Here is an 18,110-nt window from a genome sequence, read left to right as displayed (position 1 = left end):
GTACATCCAGACAATCATGATCCACTTCGACTTCAACATTCTCAGTATCAGGAAACAACGTTGAAGGATTCACATTCAAGCATCTCACAAGGCTCACATTTGTTGCACCTAATATGACTTTCTCATATTTGGTTAGCCGACTATGGGTCATGAACTGAGTGCGACTCCTTGTTAAAAGGATTGCCACATCATGAGGTACAAACACTTTCACAGGATATCCCATCACAATTCCTTCACTCTGTTCCAAACTCCTACAGGTAGCAGCCACTGCTTTCAGACACCCAGGTAAGGCTAAAGCTACTGGGTCTAGCATAGATGAAAAGTATGCAATTGGTCTTCTCAGTTTTCCATGTTTCTGTATTAATACAGAGAGTGCACATCCATTCCTCTCTCTGCAGTACAACTCAAACTCCTTTACATAATCAGGCATACCTAATGCTGGCACTTCACACAAACCATCTCTCAATCGCTTAAAGGCTGCCAATTCTTCTTTATTCAACTCAATGGGATCTCTCATATCACTTCTCGTCAAGCGTACCAAAGGTTTTGCAATCAGGGAAAAACCACTTATCCACTGACGACAATACCCAACCATTCCAAGAAACATTCTCACCTCTCTTTGCGTCATGGGGGCTCTCATTCCTTTCATGATCTTGATTCTGTCTATTGTTATTTTTCTCAGTCCTTTTTCAATGTTATGGCCTAAATAATGTACTTCCTTTTGGCAAAATTGTAACTTTGATGGTGACACTTTAAGTCCTCCATCAGCCAAATGATTCAGCAAGGCTATGGTGTTCATCACGCAAGCTTCACGAGTTTTCGACGCCACAAGCAGGTCGTCGATATATTGTACTAACACTGAATTCTCGGGCATTTCTAGGCTTTCTAAGGACTTTTCAATAGCTGATTAAATATTGAGGGGCTTTCTGTATACCCTTGTGGGATTCGGCACCAAGCCAAAATACGTTCGCCAAAACGAAACGTAAAAATGTGTTGGCTGTCCTGGTGCAATGGAATGGAAAAGAAAGCATGGCATAAGTCAATCACTGTATACCATTCTGCATCATGGGGAATCTGATACAAAATCACAGATGGATTAGGTACAATGGGACAACATGATTCAACAATTTTGTTTATCTTTCTCAAATCTTGTACTATCCTGAACTTTCCATTAGGCTTTTTCAGTCCCATGATTGGTGAATTACATGGACTACTCATTATTTCTCTCAAAATGCCTTGTTTTGTCATTTTCTCGATTATGGGAGTAATTCCTTCAATTATTTCAGGTGTCAATTTATATTGAGGAACATTTGGATAGCTTATTTCTTCTTTCACTGTTATTTTTACTGGGTCCACATTTCTCATTAGTCCTACATCTTCTCCTGTGAAATCCCAGACTTCTGCTTTTACAGTCTGTTTCAATTCTTTTGGTAATTCATCAGGGTTAAATACAGCATAGGCATCAGTAATTTCAGTTTCCCTATTTGCCATAGTCATTTTATACAGTACATCTTCATCAGGGGTCTCAAATGCTATACCATCAGGGGTACAAAAAATGGTGCAATTCATTTTGCACAACAAATCTCTACCTAACAAATTCACAGGACTTAAATCGCACACAACAAAGCGGTGTATTTCAGAAAATTTCCCTATACTAACTTTCACTGGTTCTGTAAGATGTGTTTTAATCTGTCTGTTGGATACACCAACTACTTGGATTGTTTCGTCCGAGAGAGGAAGATTTTTAACATCAGCTGCCCTAACAGTTGATCGAGTAGCACCAGTATCTACTAGGAAAGTAATATTTTCATTATTCACTTTTCCGTCCACAAATGGGCCTGTCTGGTCTACTTCTAGAGTGGCACCAAGTACGCACTCTTCTTCCTCCCCTCAGCACCGTCAATAACCTTCTTCTGACTCACTCTCATTGCGTTGTAGCCAATACTGCGAAACAGCGCTAGCGCGCGGCAGCTTGGTTACCTGTTCTTCGTTGCAGAATCCTGTCTCATTACTGTATTTCTGTGAGTTAACGCTCTGTGGAAAAGGCGGTTTTGGCACCTGATGCTGTTGGGTAACAACCTGCTGCTGTTGCTGCGGTTGACCACTCACCTCATTCTGCACCTGTGGATTCAATTTTGCATTTTCATTATTAGTACTTGGGGGAAATTTACACTCGGATTTCCAATGCCCTATTCTTCTGCAATTATGACATGGCCATTTCTTTTTAGCTTCTCCTATATTAAAAGGTCCCTTACTTTTCCCAGGAGTGAATTTTGGTCTGGGTCCTGTATTATTCGCTTGTTCCATTAACTGAGCTTCTTGTCTTTCTGCTACCTTTACTTGTGCCCACCTAGCTTTCTCTTTTAATTTACGCTGTTTGGCTTCAATTTCATCATTAAAATATTTAGCATGTCTTCATACTTCATCTTTTTTCTTATTTTGCCAATCTACAGTGTGTTGCTTGATCTTTTGACTAATTTCTGGACGTAGACCATATACAAATCTGTATACAAAATGACTCAAATCCTTTTCACTCAAATTTTCGTCACCACTGAACGGCTTAAACGCGAGTATTAATCTCTCGTAATACGTGTGTACTGACTCCTTACTTTCCTGATGAGTTCGGTCAATTTTTGCCCAATCAGTCTCTTTGGGAGGTACATTGTTTTTCAAAAAGGTAATTACTTGTTCATTTTTCTTCATCATCTCTGGATCAGGGGCACCTGTCTTTGGATCTCTAGGGTATTCTTTTGTAGGCCAGTCTATTACTATTTTTCACAATTCTTTCACTCTGTTCCAAACTCCTACAGGTAGCAGCCACTGCTTTCAGACACCCAGGTAAGGCTAAAGCTACTGGGTCTAGCATAGATGAAAAGTATGCAATTGGTCTTCTCAGTTTTCCATGTTTCTGTATTAATACAGAGAGTGCACATCCATTCCTCTCTCTGCAGTACAACTCAAACTCCTTTACATAATCAGGCATACCTAATGCTGGCACTTCACACAAACCATCTCTCAATCGCTTAAAGGCTGCCAATTCTTCTTTATTCAACTCAATGGGATCTCTCATATCACTTCTCGTCAAGCGTACCAAAGGTTTTGCAATCAGGGAAAAAACACTTATCCACTGACGACAATACCCAACCATTCCAAGAAACATTCTCACCTCTCTTTGCGTCATGGGTGCTCTCATTCCTTTCATGATCTTGATTCTGTCTATTGTTATTTTTCTCAGTCCTTTTTCAATGTTATGGCCTAAATAATGTACTTCCTTTTGGCAAAATTGTAACTTTAATGGTGACACTTTAAGTCCTCCATCAGCCAAATGATTCAGCAAGGCTATGGTGTCCATCACGCAAGCTTCACGAGTTTTCGACGCCACAAGCAGGTCGTCGATATATTGTACTAACACTGAATTCTCGGGCATTTCTAGGCTTTCTAAGGACTTTTCAATAGCTGATTAAATATTGAGGGGCTTTCTGTATACCGTTGTGGGATTCGGCACCAAGCCAAAATAAGTTCGCCAAAACGAAACGTAAAAATGTGTTGGCTGTCCTGGTGCAATGGAATGGAAAAGAAAGCATGGCATAAGTCAATCACTGTATACCATTCTGCATCATGGGGAATCTGATACAAAATCACAGATGGATTAGGTACAATGGGACAACATGATGCAACAATTTTGTTTATCTTTCTCAAATCTTGTACTATCCTGAAGTTTCCATTAGGCTTTTTCAGTCCCATGATTGGTGAATTACATGGACTACTCATTATTTCTCTCAAAATGCCTTGTTTTGTCATTTTCTCGATTATGGGAGTAATTCCTTCAATTATTTCAGGTGTCAATTTATATTGAGGAACATTAGGATAGCTTATTTCTTCTTTCACTGTTATTTTTACTGGGTCCACATTTCTCATTAGTCCTACATCTTCTCCTGTGAAATCCCAGACTTCTGCTTTTACAGTCTGTTTCAATTCTTTTGGCAATTCATCAGGGTTAAATACAGCATAGGCATCAGTAATTTCAGTTTCCCTATTTGCCATAGTCATTTTATACAGTACATCTTCATCAGGGGTCTCAAATGCTATACCGTCAGGGGTACAAAATTGGTGCAATTCATTTTGCACAACAAATCTCTACCTAACAAATTCACAGGACTTAAATCGCACACAACAAAGCGGTGTATTTCAGAAAATTTCGCTATACTAACTTTCACTGGTTCTGTAAGATGTGTTTTAATCTGTCTGTTGGATACACCAACTACTTGGATTGTTTCGTCCGAGAGAGGAAGATTTTTAACATCAGCTGCCCTAACAGTTGATCGAGTAGCACCAGTATCTACTAGGAAAGTAATATTTTCATTATTCACTTTTCCGTCCACAAATGGGCCTGTCTGGTCTACTTCTAGAGTTGCACCAAGTATGCACTCTTCTTCCTCCCCTCAGCACCATCAATAACCTTCTTCTGACTCACTCTCATTGCGTTGTAGCCAATACTGCGAAACAGCGCTAGCGCGCGGCAGCTTGGGTACCTGTTCTTCGTTGCAGAATCCTGTCTCATTACTGTATTTCTGTGAGTTAACGCTCTGTGGAAAAGGCGGTTTTGGCACCTGATTGTGTTGGGTAACAACCTGCTGCTGTCGCTGCGGTTGACCACTCACCTCATTCTGCACCTGTGGATTCAATGATGCATTTTCATTATTAGTACTTGGGGGAAATTTACACTCCGATTTCCAATGCCCTATTCTTCTGCAATTATGACATGGCCATTTCTTTTTAGCTTCTCCTATATTAAAAGGTCCCTTACTTTTCCCAGGAGTGAATTTTGGTCTGGGTCCTGTATTATTTGCTTGTTCCATTAACTGAGCTTCTTGTCTTTCTGCTACCTTTACTTGTGCCCACATAGCTTTCTCTTTTAATTTACGCTGTTTGGCTTCAATTTCATCATTAAATATTTAGCATGTCTTCATACTTCATCTTTTTTCTTATTTTGCCAATCTACAGTGTGTTGCTTGATCATTTGACTAATTTCTGGACGTAGACCATATACAAATCTGTATACAAAATGACTCAAATCCTTTTCACTCAAATTTTCGTCACCACTGAACTGCTTAAACGCGAGTATTAATCTCTCGTAATACGTGTGTACTGACTCCTTACTTTCCTGATGAGTTCGGTCAATTTTTGCCCAATCAGTCTCTTTGGGAGGTACATTGTTTTTCAAAAAGGTAATTACTTGTTCATTTTTCTTCATCATCTCTGGATCAGGGGCACCTGTCTTTGGATCTCTAGGGTATTCTTTTGTAGGCCAGTCTATTACTATTTTACACTCCGTCCATAAATCTGCTGGTACTATTATGTCAAAGAGGCTGTTTAAAGCAATCCACAAAACTTTTGATAATTTTACAAATCTGTCCACTTGCCTATACCACTCAACTGTCTTTTTGCGTAGTCGAGGGAAATCATTCGTAAATGACAAAATATCTTGCCTAGTCCAAGGAACATGTACATATCTATCCTCCTCCTGGAATTTCTCTCATAGGGCATTCTGTCACTGCTTTTTCTTTCTCTCTTACAGGAAAAGCTGTAAAAGTTGTATCTGAGGCATCATCTCGTTTTCGGTACCATCTGCTCCTACATTTATCCACATCTCCCCATTTCATTAACAAGATAATTATTTCCTTAATCTGACTTATTCGTCCTGTGGTATTCAAATTTTCAATATCTTTTTCAGTGAACTCTATTCGATATGGTTTTTGTAGAGCCTTTACCTTTTCAATACCTATACCCATTTCATTTGCTACTTTTTCTAATCTTTCATGCAGATTTTTTGCTCTCCAAATTATACTTTTGCATAGAAATAGTAACTCCTCGTCCTGATAAGTTTTTAACTTCTCTGTGGGGATAGTTCCTACTAATAATTCTTCCAGAACCATTCGTAGCTTGGCCACATCTATCGATTGGGATTCTCTGTAAACTCCTCAACCATTCGCTTAATTCTTCTGAAGTAGGACCCACTGGTTTCTCTTCATTACTTCGTTCTAAGTCCTTTGGAGTCTCTAATACTGATTCCATAGTCATTGTATGTCTTTCTGCTATATTTGGACTTAATATCAAGTTTCTGGGAACATTTGGCTCAATCGTACTCATTGTTTGTCTCCATGGGTTTTCATCTGAACTTTGCTTTGGCCTCTCAGTCTGTTTATTACTGTTATAAGGGACCGTTAGACAATGTTCACTATCTTTCTGTTTGTCAAAAATAGGCATCACAGGGCCTATAGTCACGGGAACAGTCACAGCTTCAAAAATTTTAGTCAATTCCCTTATCTTTTCAGTTAATTCTAAAGTTGTTTTTGCTAATTCTGATGATTTTTCGCCACTCACTTTATCATCTGATTTTCTCTCTATCTCTCTGAAGGAATTATTTTTCCCTAGTTTTTGGGGTACTGGTTCAGTCTTAATGATTCGCAAAGTTTCTCTCATTGGGGCACTTGGTGTCAACATTTCAGATTCTGGTTGATACGGGGGTGGATTTTTATAAAACATGTCGTCAAGAACATCATCCTCTGATTCATTCACTCCATACCCTCCTGATTCTATATTATGTCTCTTTTCGTACATTTTCTACCTCCAACTTCTTCAGCATTTCTTGCAGGACACAAACCATCAGTCATACTTGCATTTCACCACCTCCTCATACGGTCATCATGATTTTCATGCCCATATCTACCAAACATGTATCTATATCTTCCGCCACTCCTCTGTCTCTCTCTCAGTCATGCATCTCATCTTCCCATTCCGTCGGTGCTTCAAACTGTGTTGGTCTAGGTCTTGGTTCTAGATTCATAATTTTCTCTCTCAAATTTCTCAAAACCGCTAAATTAAATGAACCATGCTCTGGAAATGCCAAAACTCCATCATTCTTCGTGTACTTTACCCAATTATCTAACCAAATACAAGTATTATATCTGTATTTCGCAACCATAAAGGATGCAGGTGTTTTCGGTGGGGGAAGCAACTGTCCCTGCCTAGTCACAATTGGTTTATCCTTTTAAAATAATTTCCTGATTTTCCCAAACCAGGACTTTTTCTCTTTTTCAGGTGGATCGTAATACATCATTTTTGTCTTCCGTGTATTGCTAGTCTTTCCTTACAACTGTTCTGTTGTATTAACCAATCGTAGCGCGACTCACACTAACGCACCAATCCGGAGCGTCTATGTCACTTCTGCAATTCTCCAATCCCAGCACGTCTCACACTTACGCACCAATCAGCAGCGTCTACATCACCCTGTAATTCTCCACTCCTAGCGTGGCATACACTAGCACATCAATCAGGGGCGTCTACGTTTCTTACTGACTAGCCAATCCCAGCGCGTTTTTTCTGACGTCAGCTTTTCTCGCTGTCACAGCTCCTGCTCCTGCTGACCCCTCCTTTACAAATTTTATCGGTAACTTTTCTTACGTTCTTTTTATTTACAGATCTGTTAGTAACGACATAAAAACACCACCATAGTCTGCTTCGCTAACCAAAGAATAGTTAATGACCACTCTCACGAGAATTCCGTCTTTCCCGAGAGCAGCGCTTACCTCTGCCCTACTACGGAATCGTTACTTCCGTTGATAAAGTAGCACATCTCTCTACCTTACCCTTCTGGCAAGCATTAGCTAACTGTTTCTCCAGAATTAAGACACCTAGTTGGAGACCCAATGCTCCTGATAAATAAAACCAGAGTTTCGCAATTAACCCGAATGCTATTTCATTCACACACTTTCACACGGAAAATGTAGTTCATTCACACAGAATTCTGTCTTTCCCGAGAACAGCGAACAGTCTGTCCTACTACAGAATTATGACACTCGTTAACAAAGTAACACTTCCCTCTACTTTATCCTTCTAACAAGCTTAGGGAACACCTATTACCTTTCCAGTGATAAGCGTTATCAGAGCTCCTTCTGACCTTCGCTACCATACACTTCTTTCATACAGGAGATGTTTCTAATGGCAACACACGACGATGTTACCGAATCGAACATAGACAATGCGTCGAGCAACTTCAATCGTTACACGTTTCCCCTGTGTACCTACAGGGCAACAACAATTCCGTCTTTCCCAAGAGCAGCGCTTACCTCTGCTCTACTACGGAACCGTTACAAACTTCCAACTTCCTACATCCCAAAAGCCGTGCAAACAACATAGAACTTGACGCAACTCAACATAGAGTGTTAATACATAAACCAATACCAATCAATAATCAATAAGCAATGTACAAGCAATAATCATCGAACCAAAACAATAAAAACCATAACTCTGCTACCAGAAAAACTGATGGCGCGCGGAAACCTAGGCAATGGGGAAATGGACGAGACCCGTACCGATATCGTCCCTTCGTCACAGACCAGATATCACACAAACGCTTTCACACATGCTGTCATTGGTGGGGCCCATAATACCAACATTCACACGTCACTTCATACTGGTCTGCACATATAGGAGAGATGAGCAGTTCAAGCGCTCGACATGAAAGGAAATACCTTATGACCTATAGAAAGAAAAGTAATTGACATATCTATACATTAACACCCTTTCTCCTGCAGATCTCAATCTTAAAACATCAAGGCACTCCTCCCATGTGATCGATGGATCAAATTAGTTGTATTGGTTGATGATGATTTTAGACCCAGCTAAAACACATTTCAAGATTTCGACCTCACCTCCCTCAATAAATCACAAACGCATTGCTTGTTAATCAATTTTATCGTAAAAAATAAGCTTGCATTTAGAAATTTTATATTAAATCTCACATAAATCACAGAACACCATATTTACCTAATCTGGCTATCGGGCGTCCTCTAAGTCATTAGCTTGTCAAAATCAAATTGGCTGTCATTCGGTCAACAGCAGCAAAGTTTTTCATGCAGCACGCTACAGTCCCAAAGACTGGACAAGGACCAAAGACGTGCAAGCACCAGTCAATGGCCATAGATTTAAGAAAGTTCATAGTTCATCGGATATTAGGCAGCATTCAGTCCGTTAAAGATTCAGGAACGCATCAGTCACCCTAGGCAGTAACGTCACGTAGCGTCACCGTCGTCTTCGTCTCGCAAAAAGGAAAAGGGGAGAGAGTTTTTCTCCCTATTCTACCATGTTATTTAAAATGAAAATGAGGTAAAGAAGATACAAACTATAAAATTTGGACAGTCGTGATTGGTCGGTTTAGATCGTCCGGCAGAGTCTTTTCGGAACTTGGTACAGTTCAAAGATGACATCACAAAGTCAGTCCGTTCTAGTTTCTTGTTAAGAGCCCATTGGTATTCAGTTTGGCTGCGATCCCACTGTGGCCTTGTTTGAGAACACTAAGGCACAGGCCATGACGAGGCCAAAGGGAGGTTTTGTCGCAACTGCGCACTTCACTCCAAACCTCATGGAGCAGTGACCATTACCTTGTGTCGCGTCAGCGGCCATATTGGTTTTTAGGCCCATAGGATAACTTAAGCAAAACAAACACAAAAGAGTAATTAATACATAGAAATAATGAATCTAATGTTAACCCCTTACTAATCCCTCTATGTGTATGTATTTATCTAGCATATAGAGACATTTAAAGCGTTCATATTCACCCATTTGTTGTCATCTCGGGCAACATTACGGAGACATCACAAAAGCAACATCTATCATGCAGTATTCTACTTACTACATATACTACTGTTAGTATGCATACGGATTTTAGTCATAAAGGTTATTTAGCCATGCAAAATGCAAATCCCATGTGTAATTTTGTAAATTAATAATGTTGATTAGAAAACATGCAAGACTCATTTAATAAATATTATAGTTAATAGATTATTCAATTAGTATATTCATGCAGAATAGGGGGGTATACAACATTTTGTACTACCCGCTCCATCAGTTACTATGGACTTAGAGTTGATTGTAATATCATTTGCTAACAGCACATTTCGCATTTATGAAATGGTCTGTACATGTGTTTAGGAAATTGAAAATAAGAAATCACTATTTGTGATTACCAATTTAGAGAATCTCAAAATGTGAATGTTACTGGGTAAAAATCGTATTTTTGCAATTCCCTCTCTACCTTGGTACATAAAATGGGAAGTCAATTTAGCAATTATAAATGGACCAAAATTGTGGTTTGGTCCATTATGAAATGCTAAATCTGTTCGTACATATGGCCTGAGTGCCTCATGTTCTCTTAAGGTGGTTGTGAAAGGCGGTTGCAATTTGCATACCCACTTTTTGTTACCACTAAATTATTTTGTGAACCAACCTATGTACGAATAGCTCAGTTCACCAAATCAAGAATAGGGATGCATTGCAAGTTAACCTACTGCGCAAATATTAATGAGGCAGGTTGAACATCGCAACTCACTCCAATTAGAGGCCAACATGAGGATAGTGGCCTTCAGGAGTCAGAAGACCATTGTGTCTGCAATTGTTTTTTTTTAGAATGTAGTCCGTTTTCCTCAACAGAAACTGGGTTTCCTTAAAAAGAAAAGTATCTTTTTTTCTGTTTTTCTAAGAGTTTTCTGTAGTATAGAAGACCACTACTTACACCCCAGCAACCATTTTGGCAACATTATCAAATGGGAAGGGTCCCAAGATTGACTCTTTTGTGAATGGGTTACCACCTCTGCTAAGGTGTTGCTAACCTTTCAATACTTTGCTACTGGATTTTGGCTGCAAAACATTGATGCATAGCACATGATGTAGTATTTGGAATGAACACCTACTACATGCCCTTATTTATTTATAAAGTTTTATATAGAGCGAACAAGATCCCGAAGGATAACAGAGCGCTTTACAATATGAATGGGAGGAATAACATAAAAAAAAAACAACAAAAAAAAACATTATTTGAAAATGTCGATAAGGCATCCGTTTCTAAACACATTTAGCAGTTCTAAAACACTTTTCAGAATTGCTAATCATCTTCCTTAATGATTCAGAGAGTTTGGAAACACTAAAACCCTTCCTACTTGTGGCTACATGTATGTAGATTTCAGTTTGTGAATACCTGATAGCAACGTTTTGCGACTTGCTATTAAGCAATCACAAACACCTATGCACTAATGTGTCTTTGACACATTTAGCTATTCCTAATGGGGTTGCAATTGACTTACCTCATTTATATTCATGAGGTAGGTCGCAATTTGCGAACCATTGAGATTTGCTAAAAACAAAGGGATGATGGCCTGCTGGGCACAGCAGACCACCATGACTGTGTTTGATTTTAAATAAAGCAACATTTTATTTAAAAATGAAGCCGATTTTCCTTAAAGGAAAATGGGATGCATTTCAAAAACAAAAATGAAAAGTTTTCCACGGTCTGCAATCAGTCAGTCAGTCAAAAATTACTTTATTCGGTTTATAACAAAAACCATAAAAGCATATAAATATTAAGAAACATACAATATAAATAACATTTGACATTAAACACTACAATTGAGTTAAAAAGGCATACAAGACACTTGGTTTCAATTCATGAGTTACCCAAATAATTATTATATCCAGGAAATTTTCTTCCTTAGTCTCATTGAGATTGCTAAAAAATTGGCAATGTTAAAAATCTCCCACGTAGATCCCAGCAATTGTAAATATAAAAGGGCAGGTTTAACCTGCCTAAAGCCTTTCTCCTTAATAAGGGGGATAATACATTTTTTGCGAATAGGAGACAGGTGTTTACAAAAGAAGATAAAGTGCACTGTGTCTTTAAGGGAAAATCCGTCACAAGAACAGATTCCCAAATCCCTATCCCTAGACCACCCTGGGGAATCGGTGAGCAAAAGATGGAATTTGTTCAGTCTAAACTTGGTCAATAAAAAACGATGGTTCATATTGTTAACAGTGACCAAGTAGGGTTCAATACTGTTGGAAGTAATTACCAACTGATGGGCCCTGACTGAGGGTTTAAGTAGCTCCTTATCTTCTCTTTCTAAAATGATCCGCTGTTTATGTTCAGTTTTCACCCATTTTAAATCCCCCTTAATTAGGTTGCCAGGTAAATCGAATAATTCTGGACGACCTAATTTTCTGGATAAGTTCTTTATATAATTTATCCAAGGAATGGAGCAGCCATACTCAAGAGATAAACAATCTTTTAAAATCGCATGATTTAATTCCAGATCAGGGTTTAACCAGATTGTAATCCATTTTAACAATGGAGCTAGAGCAATACGGTCCTCTAAATAATAATCTATCCCGCATTCCTGATGAACAATAAAAGCAGGGGTTGACTGAGCTAAACATAAGATGGATTTTAAAAATTTATCTTCAACTATTTGAAGAATTTTAACATCTTTAATTCCCCACAAATCAGCCCCGTACATTGCTATAGAAAGACATTTAGCAACATAAATGTTCAAAATGGCCTGTATGGGCTTCACCCCCAATTTGCGGGCAAAGTCCAAGACAGCTAAAGTGGACCTAACATATACATTACGCTTAGCTGCCAATTGCGGAGACCAATTGAACTTGTCATCAAAGATAACCCCCAAGTAGGGAAATCTACTAACACGGGATAAAACATGCCCTTCGCAATACAAGGTCTTAACTTTTTTTGCTTTACAACCCATAGTCATGACATGCGATTTAGAAAAATTCACACTAAGATCGAGTGCTTTCATAAAATTTGCAAATGAGTCCAGCAAACGTTGGTGTACGTGCTAGCAAGGCGGCATCATCGGCATATAATAGTGCCGGAATGGAGAATTTGCCAGCTCTTGGAATGTCCTTGCACGACCTAGTTAGGATCGCACCTAAATCATTAATATATAAAGTAAATAGCAGGGGGGCTAAAATACAGCCCTGTCTAACACCGTTCGAGATTCCAATCCACCGGGACAATTACACTGGCGATCGTATCTGACAGTGGCGGAGAGGTCCCTATGTAAATCAGCCAGGAAAAATACAATATTTTCGTCAATGCCGCACTTGAGGAGCAAATCCCACAGCTTTGACCGGTTCACTCGGTCAAATGCCGAGGACAGGTCCATAAAGGCAAGATATAACTTCCCTTTTTTGGCAATAGTGTATTTGCCTATTAATAAATATAGGTTCAGACTTTGGTCTATAGTACCTCGACCTGCTCTGAACCCATATTGTAAACAAGATAGGGTCTCATTAACCTCCAGCCATGCTGTTAGTTTCCCCAAAACTACACGCCCTAGGACTTTGACTGCAGAATCAATAAGGGAGATAGGGCGGTAACAGCTAGGGTCCCCCCTGCAACCTTTTTTAAAAATGGGTATAATCACAGATTCAGACCAGGTGTCCGGGATGTCTGAGACACAAACCCTATTAAAAACATTCATTAAAACCACAGACCAAGTCTCAAGGTCAGATTTATAAAGGTCAACCGGAACACCATCCGGGCCCGGGGCCTTGTTACTTGTCATCTTTTCAATGGCCTCGACTACCTCGGACTTAGTAACCGATAAAGTATATGGGTTTACAATAGGGGACAACGGGGTCAACGCCCCGTTTCTTACCCCTTCATAGACTGACTTAAAATGGGTACACCACAAGTCTTCCCCTATGCCACAATCTAATTGGCCATTACAAGCGTCGCGAAAATAGGGTTTATTCACCACAGACCAGAACTTTGCACTATTTCTAAGTACGTCCACAGAAGCTAATTCCCCCCATGCATCCTCTCTAATCTTTTGCTTTCTTGTTTTCAAGGCTTTGTCATATTCTTTCCTAAGCTTTGCAATAATCGGCCTATTGATAGGTTTACAACGTAAAGCAGCCTTCAGCCTTCTATTAGCCGAAGAGCAATTACTATCAAACCAACCTAAGTCAGTATTATCATTACCCTTGGCTGGGCAACTAAGGTCCGCAGAGATTTGGGAACAGATTGCCGAGTAAGCCTCTAGTACTTCCTTATTACCGGCATCCAAATCCAAACAAGTATTTATCTCAGGACCCACCTTCCTTTTTAAATTAGAATGAAAGTCCTCCGGAATTATTTTGTTCCATCTAATCCTGCGATTCTGATCAGAGGGGCGGATACTAGATTTGTCCGTCCTGCCCAAAGTTTTAGTAGGGATGATAAAAGTATCTGAAAAGCTAAGGACCACAGGGTTATGGTCACTGAAATGTGACCAAATCGCCCTGTAACCGTGAATCAAATCACCAAGTGCAAAGCTAATAAAAATGTAATCAATGACAGAATGTTTGCCATTCCCTTTAAAGGTAGGAATTACCTCAGACGTCGTAGAAGGGAGTATAAGACCAAAATCTGCTAAGATTGACTCAAGACAGTCTCCCTGAGCAGAATGCTCAAAATGAGCATCACCTTGTATAGACAAACCTAGAGGATCAAAAGACAGACAATTGTCTGGACAGCCGTGGATATTAAAATCACCCAAAATTATAATAAAACAGTCATTTTGATTAGCGTCCTTGTAAGCAGCCAAGAAGCGTGTTAAAGCCAGGAGATGATCAATTGTGGTGACTCTATCAAAGGAATTATAAAAATTTACTATTAAAAGAACACCTCTTTCTAACAGGGAAATTTGAACAGCCAAACTGTTCCGTGAACCTGTATCTATTTGAGTCTGTTGACCCGGAATACTAGCGGAGATTAAGGTAGCCAGCCCACCCTTTGCCCTCCCCGCATTTGAAGGCACGGCTGGAACAAAAAAGCTCCTGTACCCATCGATGGACAGGGTATTCTCTATGTCCCAGGTTTCTTGTAAACTAATAATGTGTCCTGAGCCTATAAGTGATCGCCAAGCTGGGTCATCAATTTTATTTTTCAGGCCAGCTATGTTCCAGCTGACCACACTGAATTGATTACCCAATACGCCAGAAATAGATGCGGCTTGACTGTCATCCAATGGCTGCAATATATTTTCGTCACGTCCAACTACCCAACTATCTAGAGTATTGGGCTCTACCAATGTCCCTAGTCATTCATTATCATCTAGGTTTGAAAGAGCGTCAAATCTATTAGAAATAGGGATGGCATACTTGTTTAAACCAATATCCCTAGTGGGGTCACTAAATAACGGCCCAACATGAAATGGAGGATAAAAGAAGGCCAAGGGAAGAACATTAACAAAATCCGTCTGAATTCTCACTGTCCCCGCCTGTTTCAATATATCCTCAACCAACCTTGGAGATCTGAAGCTTATAACAATACAATCACCCATCAGACTCTTGTTCGTCCTGCCCACCCACGGGACCCTTCTGATCATCATAAAATTGTTAGCAAGATGTTGTCCCAAAACAGTTTTATTAGATAAGAAGTGGATGGCCTTGTTTTTCAGAGAAGTCCAGTGTTCTCTTTTATCCCCTTCCAATTTTGGGACATTAGCTAAAATGATGGTATATGGACAAGCCTCAACAGGTAAATGTAGGGAGTCCCTCTTATCATAATTAGCTAAAAAGCCGGGCCTCCCTTCAGTATTCTGAGAACCTGAGACCACCGCTTGAATTGTGCCCCTGGGATTTAAAACTGGGGCTGGTGGGTTTGCACCAGTGGCCGAGATGGAACCATGAAGTACTGGTTGTTGGGGTACAGCAATTATAGTATCCAACAGGTTGTTAACCGAGGCAGTGACTGAACTAAGAGAGTTAATTGCCCGGGTACTAGGGCCAGGAATAGGAGCCCTAGGAGTAAGGTGTAACTCAATTATATTCAGCCGCTCCTCAATTCGCCTCAAGGTGACCAATAAAGGAGCAGTAAATAATTTAAGATGATCATCGAGAATAATTTTAAGATCTGATATGAATTTTTCACTATTTTTATCGGTGATACTATCAATTGCTGAATTAGTGCCAACATTCCCTGCCACTCCCAGAGTCTCGCTAACTGAACGGGGGGCCTCAATATTGACTTTGACTTTGTTCAATCCAGGAGCGGGACTAGCTTTAGATAATTTTGCTGGTTTTCTACTACCTTGAGGGTTATCCTTCGCCTTTCTTTTCCCCATGGCAATTTTACCACCACCAACATTTGGATTAGACCTAATCCTTAATTGCCTAGTGCGAACAACCGGTAAGAGTTGTACAGGACTCACTATGGTTGAGGGGGTGACACAATTGTGGGACTAACATTAATACAAGAGCCATTCGTATTCTCAAGCAGATGCACATCAACCGAAGGGACATTATCTGATGAACAGACCACAGCGGGTGATAAAGGAACAGATAATCTAATGGGGTCCAAAGATAGTCTTCGTTCGACCGAAGCGATCTCTTTCACAATGGCAGATTCTGCCTGTTTTAAATAACTATCCAAAGTCCCCATACCCGCAACCCTAGTGCATGCTTTAGAAGACCCTTTCGACATGCTTATGCCGCGCAGTACAAAGCACAATCCAACCAACTAGTAAATGGCACGATAACTTGTGCTGTAAACTCCTCCTCACAATCACCTGTACAGTCCAGAGAATGGGTGGGCACTCCAACAGCAGTTTACAGTCACTTTACAGGGGGCAGTCCCAACCCAACCTCTATCGGCCTCTGAGGGCCACAGAGGGCCCGCCCTTTCCCCGGGCTTAGCCCGGCGCTGCCCGCGCGCGTTTTGCGACGCGGGAGGAGCGTCGCTCTTTTATGTGCCATTCAGGCGCGTATGAAGCGCAAGGCACTCTGGGGGCTGTGGTCTCCGGTCTCCGGCCGCGAGAGGTGTCGATGGCGGCAGGGAGACACAACGAGGAAGTTCCCAGCAGCAGCAACGCCAACTCCAAAGCGCTAGGAAAAGTTCTCCCACAGGTAGGCGGCAAGCGTTGTTTAAATGTCCGAGGTTCCCGCTCTGCAACAAGAGCGTCGCTCTTTTATGTGCCTTCAGGCGCGTATGAAGTGCAAGGCACTCTGGGGGCTGTGGTCTCCGGTCTCCGGCCGCGAGAGGTGTCGATGGCGGCAGGGAGACACAACGAGGAAGTTCCCAGCAGCAGCAACGCCAACTCCAAAGCGCTAGGAAAAGTTCTCCCACAGGTAGGCGGCAAGCGTTGTTTAAATGTCCGAGGTTCCCGCTCTGCAACAAGAGCGTCGCTCTTTTATGTGCCTTCAGGCGCGTATGAAGCGCAAGGCACTCTGGGGGCTGTGGTCTCCGGTCTCCGGCCGCGAGAGGTGTCGATGGCGGCAGGGAGACACAACGAGGAAGTTCCCAGCAGCAGCAACGCCAACTCCAAAGCGCTAGGAAAAGTTCTCCCACAGGTAGGCGGCAAGCGTTGTTTAAATGTCCGAGGTCTGCAATCAAAAAACGTTTTCGCATACATTCACAAAGGGGAGGGGGTCCCCTGGTTAAAATGCAAATGTTTTGAGACTGAATTTCATTCGCACAACATTTTTACATACCACTGTGAGTTGCTATTAGGAAGGAACACCCTTAATACGTCCCTTCCTAGTGCCGAATCGCTTACCCAATTTGCGATAAGGTAATAGGTTACAAATTGCAAAATGGGCCTGTGTACATGTAAAAATACTTTTTTTCCAGTCGCAAACAGCCCGATTCTGTGAATCTGGCCTTTTGTGATATGAAAAAAAATATGGACATGTGGCCCATGAGGTCATGGCATGATTATTTAGCATGTGCAAATAACAGCCATATAGCGATTGGCAATGATAACTAACTAGAAAGGACAACATGACTATTATTCTCTCTGACCTGCCTTTGGTCAGGATCTCGCTACCCCACGCGCGCAGCACCACCCAGCTGTGCCCGTCCGTGTACCTGACCCCCGCCCACGCTGCTGTTCGCGTGTTCGAGGCCCTCCTCCACCCGCAGGCACCCGCCTGCGCCTCATCCCTGGTGTCTAGTGGGCTGCTGGTAAGCGTTCCTAGACTCGTGTATTTGTGCCTCGTTTTGATTGTGCCTTGTTTTATTGTGCCTTGCTTTTACTGTGCTGCTATTGGGATCGTTTTTCATTTTGTGCCTTTTGTGCCATTTTCACCCCTTGTGCGCTCCCCTTGCCGGCTCTCCCTGAGCCGCTCTCAGCCTTCCCGCCGCTGTGTCCCTGCGGCCCTGCCCCCCTAGCGCCCCCATTCGCTTTCCCCTCCCGCCTCCCAGCTGCTCCTCCCTCCCTCCTCTCTTCTTAATGGCGGTCGCTGCGTGACCACGCTCAGCGGGTGCGCCAAAGGCA

This window comes from Triturus cristatus, chromosome 12 (assembly GCF_964204655.1).
Source record: "Triturus cristatus chromosome 12, aTriCri1.1, whole genome shotgun sequence".
Taxonomy (NCBI): domain Eukaryota; kingdom Metazoa; phylum Chordata; class Amphibia; order Caudata; family Salamandridae; genus Triturus; species Triturus cristatus.
This window is presented reverse-complemented; position numbering follows the sequence as displayed.